We start from the raw sequence: 23415 nt of genomic DNA on the forward strand, positions 1-23415 counted from the left end.
TTACTGTTCACATGGCCAACTGTACGTTGCATGCTTAAGACTAAGCTCAGCGCACACAGCTTGGTCATATTACAACCGGAGGGCCGAACTCACAATGTGGTATACAAAGAGATGCTTAACAAATAATTATTGGTATATTTTCCCTCAGTTTAAAAAATTTATTTATTTAATTCAAAATTAATTAATTTTCTTCTTAATAAAACTTTTAAGGCAGTACTTTGCCGCTATATATATATTGATAGATATATAGATATAATGTGTGTATGTGTGTATATATATATATATATATATATATATATATATAAAGATAGATATATAGATATACAGATAGATAGATATATATATATATAATGTGTGTGTGTGTGTGTATGTATGTACAGTATGTATGCGTATATATATATAGAGAGAGAGATATAGATATAGATGTATATAGATACATATATATAGATATTAGATATATATATAGATTTATATACTGTATATATAATGTGTATGTATGTGTGTATATATATATATATATATGACAGCAACACTCATCACTCACAACAGTGACAAAACAATTACATTGACAATCGTGTTTCCTTATTTTTAAAATGTTTCCTTTAATTATGCATTACTTCTTTAACACACTACTTCTCCGCTGCGAAGCGCGGGTATTTTGCTAGTTTGTAATAAATTTGCAAAAACCTCAAGTAAACTTTTTTCACGTTGTCATTATGGGGTGTTGTGTGTAGAATTCTGAGGAAAAAAATGAATTTAATCCATTTTGGAATAAGACTGTAACATAACAAAATGTGGACAAAATGATGCGCTGTGAATACTTTCCGGATGCACTGTATATGCAGTAGAGTCTCGCTTATCCGACCTTCCCTTATTCGACATTCCATATTATCCGACGTCCCACCGCAAAACAAAACCCAAAAAAATCCAACAATCAGCAACAAGAACTGCAAGTTGCGCGCGTGAGCATAATCTATTTTTTGTTGCTCTCGACTCTACTGCAGCTAATTACAGTGGAACCACGGTTTGCGAGCATAATTCGTTCCGGAAATGTGCTAGCAGTCCAAAGCACTTGTACAGTATATCAAAGCGAATTTTCCCATAAGAAATAATGGAAACTCAGATGATTTGTTCCACAACCCAAAACTATTCATATAAAAATGATTAATACAAAATATAAAGTAAAAATACATACAAAAAAATTAACCTACACTTTTCCTTTGAAAAGAATTATCGCTGGTGTGAGGGAGTTTCTAAACTCTTGTGGGATTCCACACAATGGGACGACACGCGGAGAAGTGTCCCGAAGCAACCGCAGGCACCCAGCGCTGTAGCAGTTTGCCTTAAAAGCGAATCCGTAAAGATCGTGGACATGCCATAAGCACCTGCTGTCGATGGGTGTTGCAAGGAAAATTATAAATGCACAGGGCACAGTATTACTTGGCCACAACCCTGCCTGACTGCTGTGTCTGTGTATAGGAGAATGGCAGATCCTGCTACAGTACATAACTGCGCTGTAGCTGTTTCAAGCTGAATAAAGCTGGGGTTGCTAAAGTACTGAGACTCAGCTTCGTGTTTTCGGGTGCAAGACGGGGACTCGCACGTCACAGCATAAAAACACACACACACACAGTTCACAATGCTGTAGTGAACAGTATACTCTCGTATGGATGTTGACTATGTGAGTGACGGATTTAAGGCTCTAGAAACTGCAATTAAATACATTGAGGAACAAGAAGAAGCTACAGGAATCGACATAATGATGCTGCAAAGATGACGAGACTTGACAGCGAAGAAACGGCACTCGTCAGGAAAGCAGAGTATGATCAAAAATTTCTTTAAATCATCACAGGAAAGAACTTTAAGTATAGTACATACTGTATTTAACTTCAGACAATTCTGTAACAGTAAGTTGACTTTTTCAGTAATTTTTTCTGTTGTATTATTTTAAAACATGATTATTAGGTTTATAATGTGTAAAATTATAACATAGTTTAACGTTTAATGGGCTTTTTCTTAACACCTCCCATTATCCAACATTTCCGCTTATCCGACGTTCTGCCAGCCCGTTTATGTTGGATAAGTGAGACTCTACTGTGTATATATATATATATATATATATATATATACATACACGTGTGTGTGTGTGTGTATGTATGTATGTATATATATCTATATATTTGTATATATATATATATTTATGTGTATGTATGTGTGTATATATATATAATATTGTACATGTATACTGTGTACTTTATAAAGCACACACTCACACATATGTGCATGCCAATCAAGGCACAAGAGAGTGTCAAAAGTGTTGCATTGTTGTTTCATTGTACTCGGGTCAACGTGAACACATAAGTGTATGACTTTGGTCATAAAATAAACATATTTTATAAATATGAGTTATTTGTTCTGTGCTCTGGTGCTCTTTATCTAATTTGACATTTTACTTGAAGTCTTGAGGTATTCCATTCTAAACATTTACAATAGTAGAGGACATCAGGAAGAAAAATCACTCTGAATATATGAATTAAAAACAAGAACGGCATTTATTTCTGTAGCACATTTTGATACGTGAAAGGAGGTCCAAGTGCTTTAAAATATTTAAAACTAAACAGAGTTACACAAACAAAGTAAAGTTAAAGAGCAGTCATTTGTAACAGTAGAGAATCTTAATGTCCACCTGAATTACATACTATGGGCAGATGGCCAGGGAGGTTAGGAAAATAAAAACCCCCAGTTGACGGGATGTTTACGGAAGTAAATTGTGTGAGAGTACAAAGTCAAAGACCACCTGTCTTCCTCTGGTCATTCTACTTTCCATTAACAGGACACTCTTGCCAGAATCTCAGGTGGCTGCTGCACACTGAGACCAAGGGGGCAGTGGCACTTTGTGCCACCTCAGAGTTTACCTTAAGAAAAAGAAAACACGCCAAGGTGTTTGTGATTAGTGAGCAGCCTATAAAATAGCAAATAGAGTTGAATTTAATGAATGAGACCAATTTCCTTCTCACCTCCGTATGAAGCAGTGCCAGTCATGGCGATCAGAAAGCTAAAGATTAAAGAGTTGTGTTTTTTTATGAACAGATAGATGGCCTGAGGCTGGTACCCCATGCTGCTTGTTTCCTGCTTTGTGCCTGCTGCTGTTAGGCGAGGCCCATCACCGTCTCCAGGGGTGAGATCATTCTAATAGCAGGTGGAATTATGAAGGGGTTTGTGGCAGCAGTGAGCAGATTTCTGTGTTAGTGAAAGGACAGTGAAGTATGGAGTAATAGCTGCCGCAGTCTTCTCCAGGTCTGGGACCGCCTCATACCGTGGTCACCCACTTCAGCCACCCAGTGCTGCACCTGTGATTAGGTGGGTGAGTTGAGTGGATGAAAGTAGAAGGCTGACTCTCCTGTGTGTTTTTATTATAAAGTATGCATGCAATACACTGCCTCATAAATCAATCTAGAATAAAACACAAGGTACATTTAAAACATCCAAAAACACAACATCACAGAAATCAGTGAAGACACTGTGAGGAACCATGTGGGTGACGTCGAAGCTTCTTTTTGTGTTGCTGTTCACCGAAAATAACGCAGCGCTAGCTTGGTGGTCTCAAGCTCCGTTTATGAGATAATGAACTTATTAGAGCCGTTAAACACAATCGGCTTCACCTCGACACACTTAAGAGCCCCACTGCGGTCATTAAATGAAGAGAACGCTGGCCACTTGGAATTTTAGTGCTTGATTAAAAAATAGCTCGCTACCCCATTTTATGTTCTGAGGATGTAAAAGCTTACTGTCCTCTGGGGGTATGGGGGGGGTTTGTCACTTTTATTGTTCTCTTCCAAAATGGTAGATCATGTGGTTTAGCGGCTAAGGAGCTGAAGGGAAAGCCACAAGGTTGTTAGTCGTAAGTCGGCTGTTTCAAGGCCATTCAGTGGCTAGCACTGCGGCTGTGGAATGTTCTAAGCTGTTCTTTTTGGAGTCGTCATCTCAGTGAAAGGCACTATACAAAGTAACAGTCGATAGGTTGATCCTAAATGTGTATACTTAGCTGCTCTAAACAGTTAACTTCTCCACAACAGCACCAACGCCGACTGATTTATATGGGAGATAATCAGCTGGACGGTAATCATGACAAATGGTCACATTAGAATAGCGGGAATACCTTGATTTAACACAAGAGCTGGCCCATATATTATTTGAAAATGTCTCCCCAAATAAAAACTAAATTAGAATTAAAGGCTATTAATTTAAAAAAAAAAAAGAAATTAGAATCTTGCTAGCTCATTGAACACATATTTATCATAATTTAACAAGATTTGTGACTAGCCAAGATGCCATTTTTCCTTTTTTGTCTTAGAATTAATGGGAATTGTGCTGCCTCAGGTGTTGCGTACACAGGGCCCATGCGTCCCAGGGCAGTCTGCACATGTCAGCTGCCTCATGGTGCTCTCTATAAAACTCATCTTCTTTATTTTTTGGAAGCACTTCTATGATTTATTGTCTTTGAGGTCTGTTGAGTTTGAAGAAATGAGTGATGATTGAAATCTTTGTATAGCTCTGAGGTGAGCTTGTATGCCATTCCAGTGTCAGTGCCTGCTTTGTACCCACTGCAGCTGGCATGGGCTCCAGGTTCCTTCTCTATATAACTGGAGAGGCATTACATAAGATATGCATAGATAGATAGCTAGATAAGTTTGAAGGTACTATATAACTAGAAAGCTAGATAGATTTGAAAGACACTATACTGTATAATGGATAGATTAACATGAAAGGTACCATATAATATAGAAGATAGAATGGCACTGATCCACCTTAATAAAATGATAAGTGTCTGCGTATCAGTGTTTCCGTCCAGTTGCTATGTCTTTGTCATTCCAACAGATGGTGCATCACAAACATTAACACTGCTTTTATAAACCACTTACCAAATGGCATATAACAGAGACATATGCATTGCATTTGTCATTCCAACAGACGGCACATCACAAACATACATAGTAATAAAATGTAGTGCATTTGTCACTCCCATGGATGACGCTTGTCAAACATTTGTAATAATGTATTCTACTGCTATAATGTTTGTGATGCACCATGTGCCCACTTCACAAAAATATCAACAATCATACAGTTTGCATTCAAGTTCACAATGCTTGTCCATCCCCACATGGGGCAAAGAACTTGACATGCCTGCTTGCTTTACCTTCTCCTCTCATGGAGTGGTAATGGAGTGAGTAATCTGCATATTACATCAAGCATTGTAAGGGCTTCAAAGTTAGGGGCAGAATTCGAGAAAGGGCTGTTTGCGACACACCCAACATTTTGCAGTTGCAAAGTTACATTTTCCCTGTGGTTAAATCATTACCAGCACTTTCCTTTCAGCTGACAGATTGCATGGCTTCTTCATGTAGATGGGTCGATTGCATAATGTACACGATCCGTCAAGAATATCATTCCTCTCTTTCAAGTTGATATCTTTTTACCAGTTCACTCTTGTCCAGCATTTCCAAAACTTTCCCCTTTTGCCAGGATGTGTGTGTTTTCTCTGCTTAAATGCCATCCGTGAATGCGGCACAAAAACACCAAAAAAGAGTTGGGGATACCAACGTTGTAGCCCTATATAATTGGTTTAGGCAAAAGAAGCAACACTCTTTACAGACAGGAGTTCTCAAAACAAAACTGAAGACCATTGAACTGTGGCAGATAGACTGGAAGGGGCAGAAACCAGAAATGATATCAGTGGTGGAAAAGTCAGTCAGCTGGTCTACAGAGAGAGAAGGAGAGAAAGAATTACAGCAGAGCGCCAACCCCTGGCTCGGTGGGTGATCAGTTTTTCGAGCCTGTAAGCTGTTCTCCCACGCGCACATGCGTCACACATCTTTTGACAGCTCCTAGTGAGTCAGGACAGCTGACAAGCTCTCCTAAATCCTGCTGAAGTTGTTTCCCTGAATTATGAAAATTGATCAAATGCTTGCATTTCTTATAGGACCCAATTAGCATCACATTTTTGAGCCAGTTCGGACTGTTCTCCTAGTAATAATAATAATAATTAAATAAACATTTATACAGACCTTTTCTCAATAATCAAAGAGATGCTTGATAAATACATATTGGCGCTGATTTCTTTGATATTAAAATGTCTTTTTCTACTGTTTGGTGTGAGAAAAGTCAAATCTCCTGGGATTAAACATTTACATTTAGTAATTTGGCTGACACCTTTATCTAAGGCGATTTACAACATTTCTAATACAATTGGTTACATTATGTTTGGATTTCCAATTGGAGCACAGGCAGGTCAAGTGACTTGCTCAGGGACACACTGGTGTCAGTAGTGGGATTTGAACCCACAACGTCAAGGTTTGAGATCCAAAGCCTTAATCACTACACCACACTGCCTGCTGAAAAGTTGTATAAGGAAAAAATGTGAAAACTCTTAAGGGGTGAGTGAATACTTTTTATAAGAACTGTATAAGATTCCTGATTTTCATTTAAATAAATAGTATTATTTTTATTTAGTCTGAGTGCAATTCTTTAGTCTTTTAACACCTTTACAGTAAATAACAAGCAAATAAAAGGCTTAAAAGCCAAAGCTGTGTGGTTGTGGGACCGAAGCACAGAAGTGGTGGGCATCAACAGAGCGCCGAACACTGCGGTGATGGTGTTACGTTGTGTCTACAAACTGCTCCTATCTGACAGGTTTAACAGCTGCCTTTTCATGTCCACAAACAGGCTATTTTAGCTGCATTTCCATGTCATGCAAAACGTGACTACTGTGATCGCAATGTCTGTCTGTCTGTCCGGCTCGTCTCCCACTGTTAAAGTTTGTCACACTTATTCCTCAAGCGAGTATGTCAGGAAAGTTCAGTATCGAGCGTGTCATGAAATGTTTTGAAATCTTAAAAGTCTCCAATTAATTTGTGAACTCATCAATCTTAAAACAGAAAGGAAGTTTGAAATTGTTCTTGAGAGGGGTCATTTCAACTTGTATATTTTGTACATTTTCCTCTTTTATTCATTTAACAGCTGCTTCTGGTGGTAAAACAGATCTTGAAAATGGTGGGAGAGACATACGCATGAACCACTGGTACAACAGCTTACTCACATACATTTAACAATATTTGATACCTCTGGAGTCTATGTGTACCTCCAGTGCCTTTCCTCTGTGTCCTCATGGGTCTGAACCTCTCTTGGCCGACACTCCTCTCTTTTCTGTAAAGCTTACTTCTCAGACTCCATCCTCATTTCGAGGCCCTTTACTCACCTCCTGTCCGCTTTTACACTTCTTGTCTCTGAAGGTGACTGTCACATCCCTCCTACACCTTAACTCCTCCACGCATGTCTCACACTCACACTTTCACTTTCAATCACTTTACCAAAGCAAAACTGTCCAATCAGCCTTTACCCTCTAAGAAGACAAGGAAAATCTCCCAAAAAACCCTTGTAGGGAAAAAAATGAAGAAATCTTGGAAAAGGCAGTTCAAAGAGAGACCCCTTTTGAGGTAGGTTGGGCGTGCAGTGGGTGTTAAAAAAGAATGGGATTTAATACAATACACAAAAGAGAACACAAGTAATCCTCAATACAGTATAAAAATAAAAATATTACAAGCATGGAGCAGAATTCAACAGTAGATGATATCCCATAATACGATTTGGATTTGTTTTAGAGTCCTGGAGACCTCAGCCATCAAGCTGCCTCCCCCTATTGGCCATTTCACAGCTGAGCCATCCAATCTGATGAAAGGACCCATCTACCTGATGATCCCTGAGATCATCCATCAGAGATGACTTTACCTTAGGCAGGCACAACAACTTGGCAGGTGGGCTGTGGCACCAAGTGCCACATTTTAGTACCGAGAAGAGAAACAGAATAGGTGAGGGTTAGTAACAAATTATAACTATCACGTTACTTATGTTTTAGTGCTAATGACTAACAACAGAGATGCAGTCTGTACAGTTAATCAGCAGCTCTAGTCAGGGTGTGCTAAACTGATAAACTCTTATAGTAACAGTCAGACTAGTCCAAAGTTTAGGGACCCCCTGTAACTTAAAGCTCAACCTCCCACTGTTATTTTATTAATCCTTGGAATCATGAGCAGACCGGCATCTTGAGATCTTAATGTGCACTCTGGTTTGTAAGTCAAGATTTTAACTTAAGAACTTGAACAACAATTTTACCTCAACATTTCAACAGAGATTTTTAACTCACCATCAGATACGTCTTTCAAAAATGTTACGTTTCATAATTCTGAACTGCAGTTACTCACAGCAGGACATCAGTCGATACCTTTTTTTCCATCTAAGCTGTTGAGCTCAACAATGAAGAAGTGCCAAAGCGAGCCAAGAGTTGACTAGAGGGTCTCACACAACCCGGAGTGGCCACCATTGTCATGTCTCCTGTTTAGCATTTTTTTTTATTATTATTATTAATTCTATGGCTCTTCATTGTGTTCATTTTGCAGTCACAGTCCTTGTCTTTTTTCTCATATGCCTTCAAATGTTACAATGGATATTGTATCTAAAACACAGGTGTAAATGCTAGCTCGTCATCTTTTGTCTGGCTTTACATCTCATTATTGCTTGGATGTTGATAAAAAAAAAATGAAACTATTAAAATGTAAGTCAACTAATATCAAGACCCACACAGTCTGTTCCATTAGCATTAGTGATTCTTAGGGATTGTTGATTAAAGGAGAAAAGTGTCTGAAATGACAACCTACGTCCACCGTGGCCTTCCGTGTTCTGAGTCTGACACACCTGCTTTAAACATCTCATTTGATATGAAGCCATTGTCAAGAGGATACGAAACACCTTGGTGACCCCGTACAACTGAAAGAGAACAACAATGAAAAACACACAACAAGACGGGAGCCCAGAATTGAAGTGCCTCAAAATGGCTGAACTTCTTGTCATATGGGCTCCAGGTAGGAAGGGGAGAGTCTAGGAGGGAGGATAGTGGAAGTGTCGTCAGTAGCGGAATGGTCATCAATCTTCCGTTCTGCAGAGTGAAGAAGAGAGAAGGCATTAGGACACAGCGCCAACCCCTGGTCTGGCTCAGGTAGTTACCATCACAGAGCCCATGCATATGACACCATTTACGGAGTATGACAGTCCATCAAAGGTTCTCCTCGTCCATTCCATTGAAGGTCAGCTCCCAAGTCTCCCCTCCGCCATGATTTTACAGAAAATTGCTTTAGGTGGCATTTACTTTTCCGTTTGGTTTGTTCCTACTTTGATCGTTAAAAGTCTTCTCAGCAGATGGAAGTTAACAACGTAACAAATTGTTTGTCAGCTCACTTTCAAGTCCCCCAAAAGAGCAGGTGGATTTTGAACACATGGGACTGCCACACAAATATCAAAGTATTTTACATTAACGACACTGTTGGCGTTCAGAAATGACAGCACCACATCCTTTGTGCTTAAGCAGGACTGTTAATGGGGACTAAATGTTATGTGCAAAACAAAATTTATATTTTATGTTTATTTTTAACACCATGTGATTTGACCTTAACAGTACACCACATTGTTTTTTATGTGTTTTTATCCTTTGAATGATTTGAAGTTATCTTAGTCCAATGCCAGACTTGTCTGATGGTAAATCGAACAGCTTTTCATCTAAACATTGTGACACCCCTCTGACAAAGTGATATTTGTTTAATTGCCTGTTTTTAAGCAATAATTACTCAGCTAATGAGTAGAGATACACCTCAGATTCCTGCTGTCACAACTTGTTTAGATAGCTGACGGTGGGGTCAGCAAGGGCCAGGAATCCCTCTTCACTACGGCTAAAGGTCTCTTCATGACAGGCCAAACTTTCCTAGTAATTAGCCGTGTTAGCAAAGAGAAATGTGGACTTTCTGTTGACAGCCAGCTAAGGAGTTTAAAGGCAGAGAAAAAGTGGGAGGAGGGGAATAGATTGATCAGTGTAGTCTTAGAAAAAAAAAAAAAAAAACGCAACTGAAAGAGGATTTGATTGACGTCTTATGAGGAGAGACATGCGTCAAACCTTCCAATGGGGACTTAATCAGCCCGGCCATCTCTTCATAAAGACGTCCTGAATAACCTGCGCCTGGGGTCAGTGACACTTCATCAGCCCAGAATAGAAATGAAAGACAGAATAAAATAGATAAGATGTGAAAGGCACTATATAATAGATAGTTAGACAGATAAATGTCTATGATTGACGTGGGAGGTATTGGATGGTTACACTGCCATTGCAGCTTTTAGGACAATAGAAAGTGGAGAAAATGGATAAATAAGTTGTACACTAGATATATAAATATACAGATACAGTACATACTGAAATGAATGAGAAATTTCAGCTTTTTTTTTTTAATAAATTTGGAAAACTTTCTGAAAACGTGTTTTCACTCTGTCATTAGGGGTTATTGTAGATTGATGGGTAAAAAAGGTAAATTTATCCACTTCAAATTAAATGTACGACACAATAAAGTGTACAGAAAGTGATAGGATCTAAATACTTTCTGAATCCACTGTATATTATAGGCAGTAAATAACAGATGGGTACAATAGATATATATAAAAGAAAAATACACACTGTAGACAGATATATGTGCAAGCCACTATATAGGACATAGATAGATTATAGTTCAGCAGGAGATCTCATCATAGAGATTAAGATTTCCTATTTATGGATGTTTAAAGGCACCATTTGCCCGTATACCTCATGTTACAGTACGTTATGTTTAGGGATACTGAACTACTGTGCGATTTCTGTTAGAAGGACAGGAATTAATTGAGACTTTGGATTTAACTATACCGATTGGAAAAGAAAATAGAAAACACAAGTATTGTTCTTAATTAATTGAACACAAAGTCGATAGCTATTGTGCTCCATCTCATTACGCTCAACATAATCAATAAGTAAGCAGTAGGCTGTGGAGTGAAGCAAAGCAGTGAAGGCTCAGCCAAGACGGAGAGCACATTTAATTAAAGGCTTCGTCCGTCTGTCGGACTCGAGGCAGATGAGCTCTCCCAGTGCACATGTGACAGTGGACAAGTGAATCAGGTGACTGGTGTCTTCTCACCTGCCTGTAAAGTTGTGCCAGTTCTAACTGCCTGGCTGAGTTCTCACTGTATGTGGAATGTGACCCCTAGAAAGTCCAGCCATGGTCCGGCTTTACTGGTGCTCTAGGAACACGAACAGAACTGTCACCAGTGTGTCTACTGTGTTGGTCATTTTTTATGAAACCGGTGTAGCCTTCTGAAGTCACTCAGGTGACATCAAGACAGTTGACAGATTGGTGAATGTTATAAGATAATGCAGGAGAAATGAGTTTTTCTGTTTTTGGTCTTGCCTCTTCTTAACAGGTGCTCAGTGCACCTTTTTTTTCTTTGCAAAAACTACTGTTTTATTTTGTGATAAGTGGGTTTGAAAAATGAATGATTAATGAATAAATGAACCAGATTAGCAAACGTTTACTTGCTGGACTTATTTCCAAAAAGGTGCCTGCTATTTTGATATAATTGAGTTTGAAAATGAATGAATGAATATTCTATTCTAGTTCAGCATATTTTCCTCTTATAAGCTATTAATTGCAATAAAATATATATTGTATTGTGATTATCTAGATATTAGGTGAATTGTGATAAGTGGGTTAAGAAATTCCAGTTTTGGAATAAATTTGGTTTGAATGAGTGCACAAGTTTAATGGGTTAGATGTTATTTTTTTCCAAAAGGTTTGTTTTACTGTAATTAGTGAATTTGAAAGAATAAATGAAGGAATGAATCAGTTTGACAGACTGGACTTGGACTTTATTATTTCCAAAGTTGACTACTATTCCATATTAAAGGAGTTTGAAGGAATGAATGATTAATAAGAACATAAGGATTCTGACAGACAAGAGCAGGCTGTTCAGTTCGTTTGTGGCTAATTTGTTTAGCTAATCGCTAAGTTGCCCCAACATCTCATTCAGATCTTTCTTTTGGCTTTGACTGCGTGACTCTGCAGTTTTAGTTTCAGATTCCCACAACTCTTTGTGTGTACCCTGAATTTTGAGACGTCGAAAAAGCTCACACTGTACAGTATTTGTATGTCTGGTGCAGTTGGCAGAAAGCACCGTGCAGTACAAATGCTTTTCAGCTTGCCGTGATGTCGAGGTCTCTGACTCATAAAAGCTTTTAACTTTGACTTGAAAAGTTCACTTTCATCAGCGCCATCGCCCTCAGGATTCTGTCATTAGCAATGCACTTAAAGGACATGTGGCTGATCAGCTCTCCACAGACAGGCTGTGTGTGCTGTTACATCCTCGGCTTCCGAGTTCCCAGGTGGAATTCTTCCTAACTTGGGACGTATTGGACTGCTTGGATCATTAAAAACAAGCACTGATATAAATGGACCCTCGTAGTTTTGAGATCACACGTTCCCACGTGAACATCTGCTTCTGCCTCTGGTACTTTGTCTTTAGTTTTGTCATTTTTTCTCAGTGTCTGTTTCCTGTCATTTGTCACATATTTCAACAAGGGGGAGAGATACAATATTTGTCTAATATAATAAATACATTAACTATATGTATATATAAATATATACACTCACCTAAAGGATTATTAGGACCACCATACTAATACGATGTTTGACCCCCTTTCGCCTTCAGAACTGCCTTAATTCTACGTGGCATTGATTCAACAAGGTGCTGAAAGCATTCGTTAAAAATGTTGGCCCATATTGATAGGATAGCATCTTGCAGTTGATGGAGATTTGTGGGATGCACATCCAGGGCACGAAGCTCCCGTTCCACCACATCCCAAAGATGCTCTATTGGGTTGAGATCTGGTGACTGTGGGGGCCATTTTAGTACAGTGAACTCATTGTCATGTTCAAGAAACCAATTTGAAATGATTCGAGCTTTGTGACATGGTGCATTATCCTGCTGGAAGTAGCCATCAGAGGATGGGTACATGGTGGTCATGAAGGGATGGACATGGTCAGAAACAATGCTCAGGTAGCCCGTGGCATTTAAACGATGCCCAATTGGCACTAAGGGGCCTAAAGTGTGCCAAGAAAACATCCCCACACCATTACACCACCACCACCAGCCTGCACAGTGGTAACAAGGCATGATGGATCCATGTTCTCATTCTGTTTACGCCAAATTCTGACTCTACCATTTAAATGTCTCAACAGAAATCGAGACTCATCAAACCAGGCAACATTTTTCCAGTCTTCAACTGTCCAATTTTGGTGAGCTCGTGCAAATTGTAGCCTCTTTTTCCTATTTGTAGTGGAGATGAGTGGTACCCGGTGGGGTCTTCTACTGTTGTAGCCCATCTGCCTCAAGGTTGTGCGTGTTGTGGCTTCACAAATGCTTTGCTGCATACCTCGGTTGTAACGAGTGGTTATTTCAGTCAAAGTTGCTCTTCTATCAGCTTCAATCAGTCGGCCCATTCATTCTCCACTGACCTCTAGCATCAACAAGGCATTCTCGCCCACAGGACTGCTGCATACTGGATGTTTTTCCCTTTTCACACCATTCTTTGTAAACCCTAGAAATGGTTGTGCGTGAAAATCCCAGTAACTGAGCAGATTGTGAAATACTCAGACCGGCCCGTCTGGCACCAACAACCATGCCACGCTCCAAATTGCTTAAATCACCTTTCTTTGCCATTCTGACATTCAGTTTGGAGTTCAGGAGATTGTCTTGACCAGGACCACACCCCTAAATGCATTGAAGAAACTGCCATGTGATTGGTTGATTAGATAATTGCATTAATGAGAAATTGAACGGGTGTTCCTAATAATCCTTTAGGTGAGTGTATAATCTATATCTATAAATATGTATATCTATGCATGTACACATTACAAGTCCCAGACAAGGAAATGTTGGGGCACCAACTCACTCATCCCTGTTTACTTCTTTGAGTCTTAATGAAAAATATAAATGCCCAATGGCACTAAGGTAAGAATTTAAACAAAACAAAAACTTTTCTTAATATCACAGGAGCTCTGTCCATGCCTTGTCCTTTCTGTTGACCCCACAATATATAGCTGGAAAAGCAGAAGCAGTGGAATCAGGTGCCCTCACTGAGCACCTTCATGGTGCTGTGGAAGGAATATATATATATATATATGTTACTGTGTACAGTATGTATATATATCTATCTATCTATCTATCTATCTATCTATCTATCTATCTATCTATCTATATATATATATATCTATATATATATATATATATATATACACATACATATACAGTATGATATATATATATATATATATGATATATACAGTATGTGTATTTACTGCATAAGATATATACAGTATGTATGTATGTGTGTATATATATATATATATACTAGCTGAAATACCCAGTGTAGCCTGGAAGGAAAATAAAGTGGTTTTCATTTAATTGTTTGAGAAAAATATCTATTATAAAAAAAAAAATCCTGGAGAGTAACACTAGGGATACAAGATGTGTTCTTCACGTTAAGATCACAGAAGACACTTAAAAGACCCGCAAGACGAAAGTGAATGGCCACAGAGCGTCTCGCGGGGACCTTAAACATGAGACTTTGTGCCAAGAGATTGACCCAGGACCGTCTTGTGATGACGTAGAACATGAGATTCTTGCAAGGCACGCCCTACTTACAATCAATATCAAATAAGACCACGGGCAGCAAAACACTCAGTTGTGTGAACTAAGGCTTTGTGCACACACAGATCCAGGGTCTCAGCACATATAGAAGTTCTGAAATAAAAGTGAAACTAATGAAATAGCAACAATTCAAAGAAAAAAATCTTACAAGTGTGTATCTAGAAAAACAAACACGGGGGTTGGCGAGTGAAGCCCCCTGGTATTATAAAAAAAAAAAACAACTTTAAAAATAAATTAACAAGCAATGAAGACTCACTAATGTGCTTGACTTGTGGTCTTGTATGTATGTTGTCATCCAGTTGACACTTGAAAGCGGCCAACTCTATTTACTGTAATTTCAAAAGCAATAGGCGGGTACGGTGGCACTCAAACATAAAGAATGCTGGCAGTCACCTCCAGTTCACCCCCTGGTGGTCATTCCAAGTGTCAACTGAATGATAACATGCGTACAAGACCACAAGATCACCCCCCACCCTAGGGTTGATTTCACCCTACAGTATTTTTAGTCGACCAATGAGAAATGTGTACCAAGTTTCATGAAAATCACTCAAGGACTGCTGGAACATACATACACACACACATACATTGACTTTTATTTTTATATATATATATACATACATATAAAATAAAAATTATGAGATTTTAAATAAAGATAGATATAAATAAATATACCTGTTCACACTGACTAAGCAAATAGTTCGGACACTACACTAATGCTGAGAAGGACCTCCTTGTGTTCTCCAAACAGCCTCAGTTCTTTGATGGCATGAAGATACTGGACACATTCCTTTGAGATTGTGGTCCATGCTGACATGATTATATCATGCAATCTCCGCAGTTTTGTCAGTTGCACATTCTCGCTGCCAGTCTGCCCACCTACCACATGCCAAAGGTGTTCTACTGAATTCAGATCCAGTGACTGGGAATGTCACTGAAGACCACTGAACTACTTGTCATCCTAATGAAGTCCACCTGAGATGACTTTTGCTTTGTGACACGCCACATTCTCATGCTGGAATTTAGCATCAGAAGAGGGATCAATTGTGGCCATGAAGAGATGGACATGGTGGGCGTCGATGCTCAAGTAGGCCACCGTTGCATTCAAGTGATGATTAATTGGTATTAACAGGCCCAAAGTGTGCTGAGAAAACATCTCAGCACCATTACACCACAATCACAAGTCTGGAGTGCTGACCCAAGGCAGGTTGAAAGGTTCATTGATTCATTCCTCTGGCATCTACCATCTGTGTGCCTCAGTGTAAATGGAGATTCATCAGACCAGACTACATTTTTCCAGTCTTCAACTGCCCAGCTTTGGTGAGCCTGTGTCCATTGCAGCCTCAGTTTTCTGTTCTTGCTGTTGTAGCCCATCCACCTCAGGGTTCAACGTCTCGTACATTCTGAGATGCTTTTCTGCTCACCAACAGTTGTACTAAGGGGTTATCTGAGGTTGCTGCAGCGTTTCTGTCAATTCGAATCTTCCTGGCCATTCTCCTGTGATATCTCTCATCGACAAGGTGTTTCTGTCCACAGAACCGCTGCTCACTGGATACTTTTCTCACGATTCTGAACGGACTGTAGAGACTGTTGTGTAAAGTCCCAGGAGATTAGCAGCTCCAGGAATACTCCAAGCAGCCTGCCTGTCTGTCTGAGACCAACAATCATACCACAGTCAAAATCACTGAGGTCACAGTTTCACCATTCCTGTGTTTGATGTGGACATGAAGTGAAGTTGCTGACCTGCATCTGCAAGACTCTAAGTATTTTACTGTTGTCACCTGGTTGACTGTTTAGATCATTGCATCTATAAGTAGGTGTACAGTTGGTCCTAATAATTTGTTCATTGAGTGCATATATATGCTCTCTGCACACACACACACACATATATATATATATTTATATATATATATATATATATTTATATATATATATATATATATATATATATATATATATATATATTTATTCAGTAAAGAAAATGGAAGTACAAGCTAGTGGCTGCACTCCTCCTAATGCAGACAAGCCGCTGTGCCTAACTGGGGACAGACTGAGGGCTCTCAAAGTTTTTTGAATGGAGTGGAGTTGACAGGGTGGGCCTTGTTAAGCTCCTGGACTGTTTAGTGCAGCATCCATTACACATCCCAAGTTAATGAGGATGTCCTTTGCTGATGTTCTTCATTGTGGATGAAGGAGGTTTTGCAGCCTGGCAGGGAAGTGAAAATTCACTCCTTGAATTTGCCTTGAGGAACAACCAGATGTCATCTGTTACTTTTTATTCTTAATTCTCGTTTAATTCTTTTCTAGTTTTCACCTTTTTTTCTTGTTTCCATCCCACACCTGGACGTATTCTTCAATATTTCTGAGCCATTTTTCTTAATCTCCCCTTGCCTTCACAATCAAATGGATCATTGATATTCTGTTGGGCATCCAGGGTCCTGTCTCCTTGCTGACAAGCCACCATTTCTTATGAGTTGGCCAATCTTTTGCTTGAATGTGACGTACCATCCAGCCTTGAATGGAGGTGTGGGAGGTCAGCAGTCTGCTCTGAAAGGCAGTATGGCCAACTGATCCGGGCAAAGGACAAACGGTTTAAATGGTGGCATCTCTTTGACTCAGCGGCTCAGTTCTGATTTCTTCACTCATGTGATGCATGAGTTTTTGTAAAGATGCGTTAACAGTAAAAACAGACGCATGGAATCTGAAGCAGACTTTTTCCATATGTTGTACTCAGTCTAATGCAGACAGAAGTCACTCAAATGTGTTCAGACGCCTGAATCAGCTCAACCAATGCACATGTGCCCTTTGTCGCATCGCTGTGTTGAAAATCAAGATGGATGACAGCATTTCAGTCAAAAGAAAGCAAGGTGGTGGGTTTCTTAAGCATTTGGGGCCTAATTTGTACTTTATTTGTTTTCTGACCAAAGTGGCCAGCCTCAAGAAAGAGTCTAGTGGATCGCTGATGCCACAACTCATCAAACATTCAACATTTTGAACTTAATCTTTTTAACCAGATCCCCCCCACATATTGTTCCCAAATGTGTGCACAGGATTCTGTGTGTAGCTATGGCAATGACAATTGGCCTCAAAGTCAGTCAGTCAGTCATTTCCAAACCCACTTTAACTTGAACAGGGCCGCAGGGGTCTGCTGGAGCCTATCCTAGATGGCATATGGTGCAAGGCGAAGAAGAAACCATGGACAGGATGTCAGTCCATCGCAGGGCACAGGCACCCACACACCAAACGCACATCAGGGCCAATTAAGAATTGCCAGTTCACCTAACCTGCATGTCTGTGGACACTGTGGGAGGAAAATGGAGGAAACCTACACAGACATGGGGAGCACATGCAAACTCCACACAGGGAGGACTTGGGATGCAAACCCTGACCCCCTTACTGCGAGGCAGCAGCGAAGAAGTATAAACTTTTAAAAAGTCTGTGATGACGTTTGAAGTTAAACATCGGGGCAGCACATTGGTGCATTGGTCTGTGAGTTCTCTATGAGTCAGCATCATTTTTTCTGGTGTTTCCTGTACCCTCACACATCCCCAAGATGTGGGAGACTCGGTGAGAGTCTGGCATCCATATGTTTTGGGGGTAAGCGCCAGATCGGAAATGGAAAAAGGAGCCTCATAAAACAGGCATATCATTTTATTTTTATTAGAAAGCTGGTGATTTTTTTTGTCATATAAAAAGCTGAAAATGTTGAGTGTTTCTGTGACAAAATTGAGTGCTCTTAAAACTGTAACCCTAAACAAGAAGGGCCTCACCTCCTGAAGAGTTTAATGGACATTTAACTGCTGATGGAGCACTAAGCCCTCCTGCTTAAGTGTCAGTGCTTGTACGATTGTATAGTCCTAAATGAATTTATTAACTACCACAGGATCATTTGCAGGGTCCTTGCAAGTTTAACACACACTTAATCCTTCCAGGGCCAGAGTTGCTTTTCTTTTCTTTTTTTTTATTTTAATATCCTTTCCCAAAGTGGAGATAAGTGGAACAATACAGAGCTCTGTGGCCTCCTCAGGCTGTCTGATTTATTGGAGCTCAGTCACAATGATACACCAACAGTTTACGTGAAACTTTTATTGCCTTGTCGTTTGCCTTGAACATGTATTTAGAAAAGATTATATGTGCAATTAGATGCACTGTATATACAGTGTAACTATATGTGTGTGTGTGTGTGTGTGTATATATATATATATATATATATATATATATATATATATATATATATATATATATATATAAAGATTAGTAAAATCATGCAATGTTTTCCTGTGACGTTTTCTTCAAAACCGTACATCATATACCACTCATCTATATATCTTTTTGTCTTCTATAGCACAACACAACAATGATACTCTACTGTCAATATAACCAATTTAATGTACATGTCAAACAAATCACTTTATATACTTCCACTCCGCTAAGAACAGTAGTAGTTCAGTTGTGTGTTAGCATTCGACAAATAAAGCAAAATTTTACAAATTCTAAAACTTCTTAAACATTCAATTGCTGGAAAAATCATAACTGTTGATTATGCAGGAGAAGTCGTATTCCTTCCTCGTAATAATTTAGACATTGGCGATACTTAGCAAGTAGATTACCATTCATTGTGCATAGATGACAGTTTGCAATAGTTTTAGGATTTGCTGTAACTATAAATAAATCTCACGGCAGAGTTTTCACCATGTAGGAATATACCTGTGGACCAAGAGTGAGTGAATCTATCTATCTATCTATCTATCTATCTATCTATCTATCTATCTATCTATCTATCTATCTATCTATCTTTCTATCTATCTATCTATCTATCTATCTATCTATCTATCTATCTATCTATCTGTCTGTCTGTCTGTCTGTCTGTCTGTCTGTCTGTCTGTCTGTCTGTCTGTCTGTCTTATATACTAGCTGTGCTATCTAAAATGGGTTAAAATCTAAATAATCAATGTTGACTTCAGTGTTAACATTTGCAGTAGACCATCTATCAGAATGTATTTTGTAATTCATGAGGTAATAAAATGCATTGCATTTGTCATTCTAACAAATGGCACATCACAAGCATTTGTAGTAATAAAAAGGATTATTACAAATGTTTCTGTTGTGCCATCTGTTAGAATGACAAATGTAATGCATATGTCTCTATTACATGCCATCTGAGGTGAGATTCATAAAGGTAGTGTTAATATTTGTGGTGTACCATCTGTTGGGTGACAAATGCACTGTGTATGTCTCTGTTATATACATTTTGGTATGGGATTTGTAAAGGAATTGTTAATGTCTGTGATTCACATTTTTTGGGATGATAAATGCAAAGCATCTTATTTGTTGGAATAACTGAGACATATTGGATGCACACACAGATAATTATCCTTTTATGTATGCAGCGAGTATTAAAATGTCCATCAGACTGTATGTGCACTGTACTGTATATACAAACACACAGAATATAAATTGCTAACAAATACTATATACATATATAGAAAATTGATCCGCAGCAGGATTCTTTTACTTATGGACAAATGCTTATGGCATGTTCAGGAGTAAGCGACTCAAGTGACTTCATAATATTATTATTACTTATTATTTTACTGATGTGTTAGTCCTTGCCAATTTACAACATTTGACATACAGTTTGTTTCATTTTGGTTGTTTTGCCAGCTGCTGCACAGGTGGGTGACGTGACTTGCTCAGGGTCTCACAGGTGCATGGTTTGAAAGCCACGGCCCCAAGATTCAAGTCCAAATCCGCTACGTTTTATAATAACGCCACCCTGTTCACACAGCTCCATCGTGACCCTCATGCATGTGACGTGACATCCCACCTGATGCCACACAGACACATTCACTTGTAGCATCGCAAGGCCAACCTCACAAGCTGAGATGAGGGCTGGGATGGCAGACGAAGGGTCCACTCCGAGTCTCATTTGAGGGTGGCACTGTGATGCTGTGATGCAGCTACTCAAGCCAGTATGTCGTCACTCTTCCCAGTTTGCTTTATCTGTGCCCACTGTCACCTCTGATATCGAATGCAGCAGAACAATTGCCCAGAAGCTCCTTTATGGTGCCCTGCCAGGTGCCCGTGAATTATGCTGTGTGTTTCAGCCTGGTTCTGGATGGTGTATTTTATTACTTTACTTTTATCGGGAAGAAGGCACGAGCTGCGGAGTTCAGCCTAATGGTTGTCACCTCCTTTTTTGTACTGTGTTTACGCTTTCCAAGTTGTAAAGAGTTGAGCTGTTTTAAACACTGATGGCAGCATAGTTGCTTTTTAAAAAGTTATTTCTCTCATCTAAATTTAAAAATTAAGCAAAAAGCATCAAATCAACTGGAGCACCATTTCTGATATTGTTCTCTGTGCTTTACAATACTTGTAAAATTAAACAACTTACCCTGAGGATAAAGTGCCCCTCAGTTTCTGCAGACTTGGCAGAGAGGGGCACGGCAGACCTGCGGCGTGTGAAACTTTGGAGAATGAGCTCCTCTGGACTGCCTTGCCTTCTTTTATTACCTAAAGGGAATGAATGCCTGGCATTAGTGCTGTTCCATTTTCTAAAAAGATGTAGCAATTTACATTTCTACACATCTGCACATGTTACAAAAGGTAACGTTACATTTGCGTCTCCAGCAGAGGAAGAAAATAACAGTTGGCTGTAATGAGAAAATATCAGCGTGCCCATTTCAGTGCGTCTTCAACAAATAAAACTGAACGGAGATGTTTACTTGCAGGGCTGCCGCATGTTGAGCGGACTCATTCCTTTGTGCTTTTATTAGTCGACTTTATTCGGGCACTCGAGTTATTTTTACATCCTGTGCCCGAGCAGCTCCATGGAAACAGCGAAAGCTGATACAGAAAAGGGATGAGTCGTTGAATGAATGAATGTATGAATGCTAACCGTGGCCTTCACCAGAGCAGAGAGCTGAACACGAGAGGCGTGCGACTTGATGATGAGCGAGTGAATGGATGGATCAGCTGGCTGAAGAACTGAGGAACTGCACTGACACCGATAGCGACGGAAAACACAAGAAAGGCAGACACCTATGGAATATGAAGGAATGAATTAATGAATGGCTGACTGAATTCTTACAAACCATGAGCATTCAAAGCAATCATCAAAAAATGTCACAAATACAAGTCATCATGTTAGGTGAACGAATGAGTGCATTCTAGCAACCTTGAATTCACAAGTGCACAGCTGTGGGAAACATAAAGACCAGCAGTAGTGGAATATGAAGGGACATTAATAGGAAAAGATGAAAATAAATTAGGGAATGTAAGTCATTATGTAAGAAAAATGAATGTGTAAATTCTAGCTACCTTGAACTTCACAGACTGTGTGGAGACGTTAGAGAGGCAAGCAACTGTGGATTATAAATACATGAGTAAACATGAACAATAAATAGAAGAGCTGAAAAATGGAGTAATGAGACTCATTATTTAAGATATCTGAATGAATCCATTCCAGCTGCCCTGATTTCACCTGCACACAGTTACAGAAAAAATAAGAAAGACAAGCAACTATGGAATATGAATGAATGAATATTAATGGGGACGGCACGGTGGAGCCGTGTGTAGCGCTGCTGCCTTGCATTTAGGACACCCGGGTTCGCTTCTCGGGTCCTCCCTGCGTGGAGTTTGTATGTTCTCTGCATGTCTGCGTGGGTTTCCTCCCACAGTCCAGAGACATGCTGGTTAGGTGCATTGGCCATCCTAAATTGTCCCTAGTGTGTGCTTGGGGTGTGTGTGTGTGTGCCCTGTGGTGGGCTGGAGCCCTGCCAGGGGTTTGTTTCCTGCCTTGCGCCCTGTGCTGGCTGGGATTGGCTCCAGCAGACCCCCGTGACCCTGTAGTTAGGATATGGCAGGTTGGATAATGGATGGATGAATATTAATGGGGATAGTCAAATAAATTAGTGAAATGCAAGTCATTATGCAAGATAATTAAGGAATAAATGCCATCTACCATAAACTTCACCAGCACAGACAGCTACTGTATGAAAACACAAGAAAGGTAAGGAACTGTGAAGAGTGAGTGAATGAATGAATGAGAGCTTCCCAGTTCCTATGACCATTGAATGGAAAAGTTGTAAAATTAGAGTGATGCAATGGTGAATGAATGAATGAATATCAGCTGAAATAGTCAAATAAGAGGAATGAAAGTCATTACATAAGACAAATGAATGAAACCAAATAATGCATTTTGGCCATTTTAAGTGCCAAGTGTCCTGCTGAGTTCATTGGCGCGGACTTCCTGCTCTGAAAATACTTTGTTCATTTTCTGTTTGTATGAGTAAATGAATTCATTCTGGCTATCATGTACTTCACCAGCCCAGACAGCTATGAAAACATAAGAAAGGTAAGGAACTGTGAAGAACAAACACATGAATAAATGCTTCCCAGATATCATGACCATTGAGTGGAAAAGCTGGAAAATTAGAGTGATGCATGTCATTAGGTAAGGTGAATGAATGAATGAATATCAACTGAAAAAGTCAATCAAGAGGAATGAAAATCATCACATAAGACAAATGAATGAAATCAACTAATGTCAATAAGTGTCCTGCTGAGGTCATTGGCTCACACTGCCTATTCTGCTTGTATGAATACATGAATTAATTCTGGCTACCTTGAACGTCACCAGCACAGACATCTAAGGAAAAAATAAGAAAGGAAAGTAGCTATGAAATATGAATGCATGAAGCTGAAAAATTAGAGAGGTGTATGTTGTTATGTAAGATGAATGAATTACTTAATTTAAATGATGAATTGAAGAAAGGTCATTTTCAGCCCTAATGTGAAGTGTTCTGCTGG

The 23415-nt window shown here is 39.3% G+C and overlaps 1 protein-coding gene and 1 long non-coding RNA gene across 7 annotated transcripts in view; one reads left to right on the plus strand and one right to left on the minus strand.

Annotated features, from left to right (window-relative positions):
• Nucleotides 1-23415, plus strand: part of LOC120530767 (receptor tyrosine-protein kinase erbB-4-like) — a 799040-nt gene that overhangs the window by 419651 nt on the left and 355974 nt on the right. The gene's annotated exons all lie outside the window — the stretch shown is intronic.
• Nucleotides 7935-21289, minus strand: LOC120530769. Its single transcript, XR_005634015.1, has 3 exons — nt 21221-21289; nt 20999-21117; nt 7935-8989 (listed from the first exon to the last, which is right to left on the minus strand). It is a non-coding gene; the product is annotated as an uncharacterized LOC120530769 (long non-coding RNA).

This window comes from Polypterus senegalus, chromosome 6 (assembly GCF_016835505.1).
Source record: "Polypterus senegalus isolate Bchr_013 chromosome 6, ASM1683550v1, whole genome shotgun sequence".
Classification (NCBI taxonomy): domain Eukaryota; kingdom Metazoa; phylum Chordata; class Cladistia; order Polypteriformes; family Polypteridae; genus Polypterus; species Polypterus senegalus.